Genomic DNA, 12,756 nt, shown 5'->3' on the forward strand with positions numbered 1-12,756 from the left:
TCTCCGCAATGTGTCACAATCAGCCCATCACCCCCCCCCCCCCCCCCCCCCCCCCCATCACATCTGCCAGTGGAGCAGCTCTCGTGATTCGCTGCCTTATATGGCACCAAATAATGAGTTTACACCAAGCTTCTCTCATGATCAGGACAATGATTCACTGGACAGGATGTAAATTTGTCGAGGCAGGTTTTGATGAATGTGTAGATGTGGCTGCAGTAAATAAAGCGAATGTGTTGGAAATCTGGACTGATTAAATTCGATAAATGTCATTGTAACTGTCGCGAATACTTATAAGCACTTCCCTCTCTTGACTTGCTGCCAAGTTGTGATATCGCTGCATGTTTGATGAAGTTTTCTGCATTTTTGGAGATAATACTCCAACATGTTGATCAAAAAAAACAAAAGAGAGAGACAGTTATCTATACAGCTGTGCTCGTTGATCCAAGAACATTAAATAGGAAAATGTTGTTGGTGTTGGAGCGTCATGGCTGACAGAGCGAGCCCATCTGAGTCCTGGCGCTCTCTGAAGAGGGGATGATGCTGAGGAGGGAGGGATGACAGGATGGAGACAACCAAGGCCCCCACAACTGTTAGTAGTCACAGCCCAGCGCACACATCCCCCTGGTTCCCCTCAGCCTTGACCTGAGCGCCAGCTCTCTCTGTGCATCTCACACGCACGCACGCACACACACACACACACACACGCACACACACTGACGCACACCAACAGATCTGCCTGTTCTGCAAATGCCGACAGGTGTGGAAACTGTCAGGCATTTTGGTGGGGTTTTTTGTTTGTTTTGTTTTTCATGCGCACATGCATATTTCGACACACCTCCCACCCGAGAGGACACCACCTGGCACCTCTGACATGGGTGAAATACAAATACTCACCTCTCAATAATTTCCCTCTATTCCCTTCTGGATAGTCTCTCCAGATAAGACAGACAACATCCATAATGCTTTAGATTTCCTCTCAGGAAGGAACCATTTCATCCTATATGCATGATTTTTTTTTGTGGGGGGGTGTCCAGGATGCAGCAGGATGACTCTCAAAGGCTCCAGAACAGAAAGAAAAAGTTAAATAGATCGTTCTGCTAGAGATACTCTATTAGCATGCCATTAGTTAAAGCAAGGTTCTGAGCACATGAATATGAAACAGTACGCTATTAAATCTGCATGAAGATAAGTAGGTTGCATAAAAAGTGGCACAAGGTCAAGATGTTGTTTTTTTCTGTTTTTTTATTTTTTTTTGGTTAAGATCTCAGAGGTAGCAAAGTGAAAACTGCATCTCGAAACCAGACAGCTTGTTTGGCCTTGTATGTGCACCGGAGCCATTAAAGGTCTGGCACTATGCAGAATAGGAAGAGCAGTTATCCCCATGTACAGAAGAGTAATTCTGGCCCCGGAGCGCCGTACATTACCACTGACGCGTTACTACTCGCACCACAAGACGGATTGGTCTAGTGAGACAATGTCTCACCATATGATCAATATCTATCTCTGTCTCCCAGTTAGATGAAAAAAAGACAATCTTCTCCTAATGCATCTCTGTTATTACTCGTATTTATCACCAAGTGAAATGAGAGAGCAGAGGAGGGCAGGCGGCAGCAGTTCGGTGTGCTGAATATGAACATACTGAGTCAGACGCACCAGCCTGTCAGCTACAAACAGCCCAGCCGAGTATCTCCACCATATGTGGATGCGCGCACGCGTCTCAAAGCGATGGAACGGAGCAGATTTCAATCTTTCATATTGTTTCACACTGTGTGAATCCTGTTCCAGTAGTTTCAATGGACACCTTGACTGGTGCTTTAATTTTTTAGGAATCTTCTAATTGCTAAAGGAAGATATATGGAGTGAGTGGCCTTTGCGGCGCCGTATTTTGCAGAGAGGGGACTGAGGCAGAGCCGTTGTAGAAAATGGAGTGAAAACTATGAGTCCTGCAGGTGAGAGGAAGACGGATGGGGGGGAAACAACCCCCTCATTTCCCTGTCACGTCCAAGAAAGCTAGGTATTAAAGAAACACCTGTGGTTTGAGCAATGAAAGAAAAAGACCCCTTCTCCCCTCCCATCACCGTTGACTCTATTTCTTCTCTCTCTCTCCCCCCCTGCTGCTGCAGTTAAAGCCTAAGGTATAATCTCCTCCCAGGCGAGAGAAAAAAAGAATAAGAAGAGATGCTGACATGTAATAAAGCAAGCCTGATTTCATTTGGGGCTGCGGCTACTGGAGGAGGCTGTTTTGGAGAATGTGGAGCAGTTTGTTATTTCTACCAAAGAAAAATGTGATTATGAACAGATGTTTGGTGGAGGGCTGGTTGAGGCTACTATATGAGGAATGATGGCAAGAGAAGGGGGGGAATGGACAGTGGAAAGATTGAAGGCAAAGGTCCGTGTGTGTGTTTGTGTGTGCGCGTGTGCAAGCCTATATTAAGAACCTGTGCTCTGCTCCATCACCAGGGGAACAGATAGCTTTTAGCAGGCTACCCTGAGGTGAAAACTACAGTTCCGCCTCCCTCTCGCCTTCCCCCGTTACTCCCTCCTTCCTGCTCTCCCCACTCTCTGTTGTCCTCCTTCAGAGCATTTTGTTTCCCCATGGTGCCCCCTGTGACATTTCTGTGTGACTTTTGAATGGAAATAAATGTATTTCTGCTCTACACTCCCCTCGTTGTTGCTGCTGAACCTTCTCTATCTGGAGCGGTCAGCGCTGTCATTGAGACGTATCACCTGGGGTTCCTGCTCCGCTCTGGCAGCTGGTGTCATATTTTCAAAGCTGCAGATGAATAAGAGGGATCGTCTCACGCTGAGATCTATTCTGTTTAGGGGTGAGAACTTATCAGGTTTGTTTACCAAATCTATTTGCCTTTTCCCCGCCTGCAGATCTGAGCCGCGTGGCAAATATTGAAGACGGATCTGGTGGGTGATGAAACAGAAGGACACGCAGGGTGGGGACATGTGGAGTATGAACAGCATGGGGTCTGGCAGGCTGCAGACCGACAGAGCAGGTGAAATGAAATGAGGATCGATGTGTTAGAAAGAAAGTGGCTGTGTGAAAAATTCAGTGCAGTGGCTCAAAAGACGACGGGGGCGCCATCAGCTCTGTGGCCCTGCATGACTCAGAGCAGCGTTTGAAGCCTTGGCGCGGCTGCGGCTCAGGTGGTGGAGGAGTTATCCAGTGATTCGATGGCTGGGGTCCGGCCACCACTGCACCCCCGCGCTAAAGTGTCCTTGTGCAGGATATGAACGGCAAATTGGTCTCGGATCCGCATCGCTGGCGATTGCGTGCACCAACTGCGTGTGCTAGCGCAGGTCGCGGCGTAGAATGCAGAAGTTATTGTAGCGTACAGGCCTCTAAGTGCTCAGGATGACTGGAAAAGCCAGTAAATCTACCATCCATTTACCATTCTTTTTATAGAGTCCACCTACTTGCTGAGAATGCTTGAATTTGCACGAAGGAAACGCATCATAGGAACACTGCAAAGGTCGTTTGGAACACCGTCTCCCACTGCTCCCTTTGTTGTCAGGAAATGAGCACCGTTGATTTGATGCTTCCTCCTCCATTTGCCAGCGAGGATTCTGAGCAGCCATCGCCTCCTGCTGCTCCAGATTACAGCTCATTAGTCGAAGCTGCAGAAAGACAGCCTTCTCCCTGCCACCTCCCCAGTTCCCACAACGTGCCCCGTGACTCCAGCGCGGCACGCCGCGGCGCCGAAAATGGTGGTGGTGACGGAAATGGAAAATGGGGTGTTTGGAGGAGACAAAGACGGCCGTTTGTAAGGTGCTGATTAAGTTGTGAAATGTGTAGACAACACTCCTTCCCCCCCCCCCCAGTCTCATGTGACACATCAGAGCGGTTGCATGTGTTCAGCCATCAGTACAAATGTTTAATTTGGTCTCAGTTAAAATGGCAGCATTGGCGGCACCTCACTCATGAACGCCGGAGGTTTCCAGGACGTCGTCTGCAGACGATTGGCTGTCTGCAGATGTAGATCCAGCTCCAGCAGTGGAGCTCTCCCAGGTCCATCTTTGGTCTCTCTGGTTCTGCGTTTAGAACAGTGACAGTGTTCTACCACACAGTGAGAGGTAATTGCCATTGAAAGGCTTTGTGCTACTTGTGCATTCATACTGATTACTTCATTTTTCCCCCTTCCTCTTCCCAGAAAATTGCGGAACTTCGCCACATTGCTCCGAACTTCTGGTCTTCAGTTATCCCTGCCAGTGGCTTCGGCAGTAATAAAGCACCTCTGTCTGTTGAGTGTATCCCTTAATTCCATTTTCTCTGCTTTAGTTCTGATGCTTCCTACATAATCTGCGTGCCGGAGCTCAAATTTCCATATAAATCCCTGTAATGAGCGCAGTCATTAACAAGGAAGAAGAGAAGGATCCAACTTCCTCTGTATTGTTTTTATTTGCTGTCCAATGAAATTTATTTTTAGAGCTGTCCTAAAACGGTTCTGCTTTTATGCTGCAGTATGAAAAACTTCCCCGACATGAAGCGAGACCTCTGACTGGGTCAGTTTCAGTTTACATCTTGTGTCTCTCCTCCAGGGTCAAGCCTCCTTCCCTACACGCTTGGATGATTTACATCCACTCCGTCCACTGGGGCCTTTCAGGCTGCATGAGACAGCAGGGAATAATAAAAAAAGGACAATAAACCCTTTAGTCCGCCCACATGCAAAGCTCCGTGGCAGCTCTGTGCACGACTGCTCGGAGCTGCAGATCTTCCACTATTCACATGAACATGACCTGTGACCCCGCAGTCCTGCTGACGGGCGGAGCCTCTGACAGGCTTATCCCCCAAACTCCTTCCCTCCGTAAACACTGAAGCATGAAGCGAGCAAGTCATCAGACAGGCAGCCAGTCTCAACGTCAAGTCACATCGAACCAAAACTGAACTTTAATCACGGGACTATTTCTGCTTTTCTATTTGAAATGTTCAGCTAGATGCTAGTAAATGGGTAATAGCAGGTGTGTCCTTCAGATGAATCACAAACTAATGATAAAACCAGAGTCGATGAGGGAAAACTGATTAGTTTATCTATTCATTAATGATTGGAGTAAAGTAAAGACTCTATGGGAAACATTTTAAAAAGGCTCTAAATGGAATATCCCTGTCCTGTGACAGTGCGGGACAAGATAGTCCCCACAATCGGCCTTTTTCTGAGTATGGCTAACATATATTAGTTGCTGTGAGACATATTTGACATCAAACTTGATAATTATTGTGTCATTTTGCTGGTAGAGCGTTCAGCGTTAGCATGTCTGGGGGTTAAGTGACCAGCTTGGCAGAGGAACATCGTGTAGTTTGGTGTTTAGAAAGATTTTAATCGCAGTTACCTGAAGTTTCTTGGGATAGACAGATGTGTAGAGATGTGATTGTGGCAAAGGTTTGATTCTTTAGTTGACCTCAGTGTGAATCACAGTCAGAGCTCCATTTGGAGGGTTTTTTTCATCTCTCCATTCAGTCCTTTAGCACGCATAGCTCAGTCGGCCCTGGAAAACAGGTCTCAGCTCAGACCGGGGCTTCAGGGTCGGCCTCCTATTTAACCTGAGCTCTGCAGACTGTCGCGAGTCTTGTGAATTACAAAATAAATTAAAAACAAATCACAAAATTCTTTTGCATTGGGGAAAAAACGCAAAAGCACAAGGTCAGGTAATAATAATATTGCCAAAAACTGAAGACCTTGCAAACAAAAGCGTCGCATCATTGCCACCATTCACCCCCCACCGCTTCACGGCAGCGACGTCCCTTACCTCACACCGTCTTGTCAGCCCGCCAGAGACGCTCTCATGGTCACAATCTCGATGCAGACCCACCCCATCTAAACAATGCAGTCGTCATTTGTCAGACCGGCCTGTCTGTCTGCGTCTGCAGGAGGAGCCGAGTGATGGCGTGTGATAGGTGTCTGTCAGGGACAATGCATCTGGTGTGCATTCACGTGCGCGCGCCCTCGCTGCATGCGGCTGATAGAGATGGATGCCTGCACGTCCAAGCACTCCGAGAAAGTGAGCGCATGTGACAGATAGTCAATCAGCCGGTGACGAGGGGTAATCACACGGCGGACAGTTCAATTAATTATTTTCTCTGAAGACAAACAGAAGACAACAAATTTTGGAGAAAAAACACCCGCCACTGTTCTCCAGGTGAATCATTTCCATATTAGCACTCTTTCATCTACTCGAGCCTTCATGTCCCTCCTTTCCCGCCTCTACCCCCTCCCCATTTTGAGTTTGGCTGTTTCGGTTGTTTATCTCAGACATTTCTCCTCCCGCCTGTCTCACAGCCAGAGAGGTGGAGATCCAGCCGATGCGGGGCTGACTGATGCTACGTGAGCGTGTTCTCTGAGCCACAAGAGCACAACTTGGCTGGATGGGCTGTACCGGGCCTCGCGGAGAACAAACGCATGTCTCAAAGCCATCAAAGACTTTTGGAGACTGGTTGTGAGCAGGAGGGCCGGCCTGCAGACACACAGGTGGAACCAAACTTTAGGAGATGGCGAGCATCGTGTGCAGACTTCCATCTGCTGAAGGGTAAAACCGGGCTGGTGTGACCGAACACTAATGAAAAGTCTTTTACTCTGAAGCTTGGATTCCTTTTCCTTTGGCTCATTCTGCATCACCTCCTGTGAGTGCTGAGTAGCTTTAGGAGCAGGCGTTCCCTGGGGTTGCAGAGGCGTGCTCCAGCCTCGGCTCTCCCTGGAAACTCTTCTGTCCTTCACACTCACTTAATACTGGATTCAGTATTTCTTTACCAGAACCCCACCCTCACAAACCCAAACTCATTCCTCGTTTCTACTCACAACATAGACACACACACACACACACACACACACACACACACACACACACACACACACACACACACACACACACACACACACACAGCTGTTGTGACCAACCGCCACACATCAGTCTTATGCATTTGTCCTCCTTTGTCAGCCGGTGTTGCTCTGACAACCTCACTCCTCCAGGGCTGGCATGGTTCGCTCTGTTCCTGTTCCATCTTCCTCTTCTGTGTCTTGACAGGACCACCTGGTGCTGCCGCCGGTTGCCAGAGTTTGGAATATTCTGCGTCACGACAGGCCAAAAGGACTCTTTGGATCAGCGGCGCCCCTTGGCTGCCAGGGAGAGCTCTGCCTCCTGCCCTCCACTGACAGCGGCTCCGCTCGGCACACACACGTGGAAGCACAGCCGCTCTGGGAGGAGGTTCCCCTGCACACACATTCAAACTGTTAATTAAGGTGTCCTTGTGTTTATGGCCTTCCAGTGGCTCACTGGAGAGTCAGTAAGGCCTGTGTTTGACTACACACACACACACTGTAAGCTTTCTCCAAGCATGTCATCTTCACACTTAACAAGCTCTCAGTGGGTGAATTACGTCATTTCAGGGGAATATTCACAATAAAAAAATATCTGCCAGTAATAAAACTAATCCTGCTCGGACTAAATGGGTGCATCGCTGAGCGCTTCCGTGTTCGGTTGAGCTCTTGTGTAAAATCAAACGCTGGCGATGGCGTTCCTCCTGTGTCTCAGGGTGAGTTTTAATTAAATTCTGTAACACGGTCTGCAAGTGTTCAGACTGTCCCCATGCGTAATGTGCACCCGGCTAAAATCACACCCCTGCTGCCTGCCCTGACCCAACTGGAACCTATTTAACCAGCCTGTCACTCAGAGTGGAGGAAGGGAAACCTATGTGGAGACACATCCCCAGTTTGTGGGCTGCAGAAGCTCCATTGAAACTAATGTTTCTTCCCTAAAACTGCTAATTGCATTTGTGGTTTAATGTGAGATGTGGAGGGGCTGTTGGTGTTGATGCTCAGCCTTCTCTCTCGTATCTAGTTGTAGCAGCTTGTGGCCATCTCAGACGTAGAGCCTCTTTTCCATTTGTTACTCAGGCTGCAGAATAGCAACGAGAGAAATTAGAGGTTAATTATGAGGAGGAAAGTTTGGGAGGTGAGAGATAAAGTCAGAGCTGGTGTCGAGAGTGAATTTTCATCCCCTTTGTTCCAGTGTTGCGCTGCAGCCGGTGATGAATGACAGACAGAGAGCTCTCAGCTGGAGGAGGCGGCCTAATGGAATTGTACTGCATCAGCCACGAGATTCACGAGGAGAGCGCGCCAGGTTGCTATTTTTCTTTCTAAATGCCATGCCTTGTTAAGAACATCCTGCTTCACACAGAGAGCGTGGGGAGGAGAAAAAAGACAGCTTGAAAAAAATAAAGGATTCGGGTTTTATATTATCTGGGATGACTTGTTTTCTTGTGCGTTGCTATGAGTCAGGTTGATTTCCGGCTCAGCGTTTAGACATTTTTGGGGGTTGTATTGCTTATTGATTGGTGTTTCAATCTCTGCTGTGATGATGGCAAACACCGCATCACGTTTTAGATGTAAATTGAGGAGGTTGGGAACAGGCCTCGTTTATGGCTTTCTCAGAGAGCACCCTTCAGCCGGCCGCGGCACTTTCATCAGCGTGGTTTATAGTCTTATTGGCTCACGCCTGTATTTACCGTATTCACTGGAGGAGTTATGAAGTGTTCACTCAAACCAAACAGGTGGAGTGGATGAAGTCATCAGATGTAGTAGCTCTGATTGTCCCCATTAGAGTTCTCCTAATGTTTCTCCTCTTGGGTTATGGCCAGTGGTCCAGCCATGATAGATGGATCATTACTTTCCAACGAGCACGCCAAGTGAGGTGGGTTTTTTTTTATTTAACAGAAGATAAAACAGACAAGGAGAGCAGGAGCAAGAAGCAGGGAAGTAGGAATATTCATCATGGAGGCTAAGCTGAAGCCGCTCTCTGGATAATACAGAGTTTGCTCTTTCCCAGCCCCCCACATTACAGAATCCTGTATTCTTCATTCTCCTGTCTGCAGCTTTAACCTCTTTAGAGGATATTATGGTCTCTTGCCATCAGGAAAGCCCATTACTCCATCGACTTGGCCTTATTCTTGGAGGTATAGGTTTACTTTTCCACTTTGTGCGTGCGCCCGTGCTAATGCAACCAGGGGCTGTGGAGGCTGTAATGCCTGGAACAGCAGCAGATAACTGGGTCCAGACAGTGAAACAGGATCCATATCACGGAAATCTGCTCTGTCACAACTGATGTCTCGCCGTGCAATTTATTTTATATTTATTTAACCTTCCATCAGTGTTGTGCATCTGTGCTACGTTCATGGCAGCACAGATGCAGTTTACAAGCGTGCCGAATCTTCCTTGAGATGCACAGAGGGCAAATATATGCAACAATTGAAATAAATATCCTTTTTAGTAACATGCTTCTGGGCTAAAACCCTGTGCGTGTGCGCCTCGGAGAGCAGCTCTTCTCGGAATGTTTTGCTGTATTATCAAAGCTGTAAGCCTGAGACTTGTGCAGCTGCTTTTGAAAGGACTCGTGGGGGACGGAAATCTGGTTTATTGTGTGTTACACCCCAGACACACTCATTGTTAATGAATGGATTCAGTCCAAGCCTTGGAAACCAGCATGCCAGGTTACAGGAATTGGCCTTGCAGCATCATCCATTTATTAAAATTGGCTTTAAAAAAAGAGATCGACTGGGGTCAGTTGTCCTGCTCTCAAAGATTTCCATGAAATTAAAAATACTATCTCAATCAGTCAATAGGAGATAAAAGTTGGTAAATAAACAGGGTGAAGTGGAGAATTCCTACATCAAAAAGTGTAGGACCGATTAGTTTATGAAGTTGGCAAACATTTTCCATGAAGCAATTTACTGACCTTTAAAGATGATTTCATATGCGACTGGGTATTTTTATCAGATGATTGGTTGTGGGATTACACCCTCGCGCCAAAAATTAACTCATATGTGCATTAATTTATATATGTCATGCCCCTACCCCCCCTCTACATGAAGCCAGATTACCCTTCACTTGCGGTAATGAAGCCACTCCATCACCTCCACCCACCTGCTGGTCTCCTCCTGGTTCCACAGGCTGTGCTCGAGCTCACACTGTGGAGCCTGAGCACAATGCACGTCCAGGTGGAGCTTTATGGACATAAATGGCCGCCAGAAGAAGCATCGTAATTGTTTGTCTTTCACTGTCACCTTTTTTTTTTTGGTTTCTCCAGAAGTGTGAAAGCTGGGGGTCACGGCGTTGGCGCCAGTAGCACCTGCGAGCGAGGAAGTGGCCGCGGAGAGCGAGGCCTCTCTGTTTATCTCCCCTGTCTCCAGGCCCCTCAACATATTCTTCCTTCTAATTAACCTGCTGACACCTCTTTACTGTGTAAACTGGGAGTGGGAGACTCTGCAAATGGGAATAGCTGCTAACAACAGGTGAGTTCAATTATAGAGCTGGAGGATTAATTCTGACTTTTCTGATTTTATGACTATACAATTTAAACATGCATTCATACCTGTATTCCTGGCTGTGCAGTTGAGCTCGCTGTTTTAATGTTTTTTTAAATCCTTGAATATTTCTCCTGCGTAAATATGTTTATGATCATCATTAAATGTTGTGCTGTTATGCATTACCCCAAAGACCTAGTAGAATTTATAGGATTTTAACCAGGGCTGTTGTAAACGGTCGTATACTTTAGATTTAATGGCTAATTATTTTTCTCCCCTATGTCACACCAGGGAGCGCGCTGGAGCCAACACAGGATGCAAACATGATTCAGCAAATTTCCAAATCTAAAGCCAAACCCAGTGTCACATGTCACCAAGTACAATGGTGGTAACATAGGATGGGGGAGCCAGAGAGGTGTAAACGTGCCTGCTGACACACAACGTGAGGTTATAAATGCAGATGGCAAACCTGGCTGCGACTCCCTCTAAGCTTCTGTTTGCCAGGAGGGCAGAGAACAGGGAAATGGATTACAGTCCAAGTCCTAGCTACTTTAGCATGGAAATGTACAATTTCCTATTATTTTCTGCCAAAAGCTCATTAGCATCCATCCTGATTTTTGTAGTAAGAGTAAACACTTTTGTTTGTTCTCGTGAAAATGAGTTTCTGGACGTAATTGCGTCTGTGATGCATTCAGCTTGTTGTTCATTAGGAGGAGAAGTTATAAATGGGAGCTCTCACAGCGTATGTTCGCGTCAGGCTCTGCTGCTCCCTCTGCCGCGTTGGGCGACGCGCACATCGCTCACTCCCTCGCAGGAAGAGTCAAAATGTATGTCTGCGCCATGCCAGTGGGAAGGAGAACAGGAAGGAAGGAGGCAGAGGGTCGTGAAGGAGGAGCAGTGAAAGAGGAGCAGGTGCAATGTCAATTTAAAGGCCTGATCAGGAAAGAGACGAGGTAGAGTAGAAGAAGGGGAACGGGGAGAAGAAATGGGAGGAATCGCAGAGCCAGAAAGCTGTGGAAGTTTCCAGCCCTCCACCCATCAGAGTGCTTGGCTGCTCAGATGTTTGGTTGGCGTTAAAAGCAGACGGACAGATTGCAGCCAGTGATATGTGTTGGGAATCGTCTCAGGGACGGGCTAATGATGGGAGGGGAGAAGCAGGCAGATGGCTTCTGTCAGGAACGTACACTTGCTTCACCGTCCCACTTGTCTGGGCTGAGTCTGCGTAAACGTTTAGGTAGAAGGGAGTGAGTGATGATAGCATGACTGAGGAAGCACATCAGGGAGGGTAAGAGGGACAGAAGCCTATATGTCCCCTGACTGGGGCCTATTTGACTTGACGATGCAAGATTAGATTTTTGGACACCCGAACACCGTGAACAGGCCCACACCTGCCTTACTATACCACCCCACGCTAAAGCTGTGGATGGCTGGAAGCTCTTGATTCTGTTCCATTTTGGTCTTGCACAGTAGTAGAACTTCGACGAGACAGACAGCACAAACGTGCACGGAGTTGAAACATTTTATCTATAACAACATTGACTTGACTGCTCTAGCTGGTTTGGTTTTGTTCCTAGCGCGAGTGAAAGGCTGGGAAGATCTATCACCAGCTATCCGACACGCCAAACATAAAAATTGCAGTCCTCCATCAGCCGTTTGCCCTGTTTACAATAATCCACGATGATACATGCTCGTCTTGAGCTCGCCGGCGGCTCGGCGGAGCTTAAGACTGCGCGGCTCATCTGTTAAATGTTTGTACTCGACTCCGGCGGGTGATCATTTAGGCTGTTTGTAGATTTATATGCCCTCAGTGACTTCTCACCGGTCTCTCCATCACGCGGCTCCAAATGTCAGGCCATTCAACTGCAGGCAGCCCCGTTAGCGCGTCCAATCACTCACTGACCGAGAGGCGGGAAGAGGCGGGGCTTAATGCAAATACAGTGGGACCTCTACTTACGAAATTAATTGGTTCCGGAAGTTGTTTCGTAACCTGAAAATTACGCAAGAAGAGACGCGTTTCCATGTAAATGCCCTAATCCGTTCCAAGCTCCCAAAAATTCGGACGTAATTTTTTTATAAATCATAAAAATGCATAATGAGTCCCGACCTGCGAGCCCCTCTTGCTTTGATGCCCTGGAATTCATCCATCCATCCATTTCTCTTTATCTCTTTTGTTACTCCAAATGGTTGTATGTCTGCTTTTATCTAGTTTTATCTAATTTTCTAATTCTAATCTAATTTTTACTTTTGAAATGAGAAATGAACAAGTTAGTGTCCGGTGCTATAATGGAGAGCAGCAAGACCCCTCCCATCCCTTCCTTTGTCTCTAGGAAACAGGAAGTATACCTGGGCCGGGAGGGGAAATATGTGCTGTATATGTTCAGAAAGATCTCGGGTGACTAATTCCACGCAGCTCTCGCTGAGCTGTGGAGGTGGAGGACTCTGTTCGGCAACTGCTG

The 12,756-nt window shown here is 47.4% G+C and overlaps 3 long non-coding RNA genes across 3 annotated transcripts in view; 2 read left to right on the plus strand and 1 right to left on the minus strand.

Moving 5' to 3' along the window:
• LOC115252126 (uncharacterized) overlaps positions 1 to 7,340 on the plus strand; it is a 45,513-nt gene extending 38,173 nt beyond the window's left edge. The window contains exon 5 of the long non-coding RNA XR_003890568.1: positions 7,027 to 7,340. This is a non-coding gene — a long non-coding RNA (uncharacterized lncRNA). The remainder of the gene's footprint in view (positions 1 to 7,026) is intronic.
• On the minus strand, positions 3,911 to 5,865 carry LOC115252128 (uncharacterized). The gene is made up of 3 exons (XR_003890570.1): positions 5,755 to 5,865; positions 5,338 to 5,493; positions 3,911 to 4,041 (listed from the first exon to the last, which is right to left on the minus strand). It is a non-coding gene; the product is annotated as an uncharacterized lncRNA (long non-coding RNA).
• A 670-nt stretch (positions 7,341 to 8,010) lies between the features above and the next one.
• Positions 8,011 to 11,042, plus strand: LOC115252129 (uncharacterized). Its single transcript, XR_003890571.1, has 3 exons — positions 8,011 to 8,121; positions 10,084 to 10,288; positions 10,592 to 11,042. It is a non-coding gene; the product is annotated as an uncharacterized lncRNA (long non-coding RNA).
• Positions 11,043 to 12,756: the final 1,714 nt, after the last annotated feature.

The sequence above is a fragment of the Takifugu rubripes genome, chromosome 13, assembly GCF_901000725.2.
Source record: "Takifugu rubripes chromosome 13, fTakRub1.2, whole genome shotgun sequence".
Classification (NCBI taxonomy): Eukaryota; Metazoa; Chordata; class Actinopteri; order Tetraodontiformes; family Tetraodontidae; genus Takifugu; species Takifugu rubripes.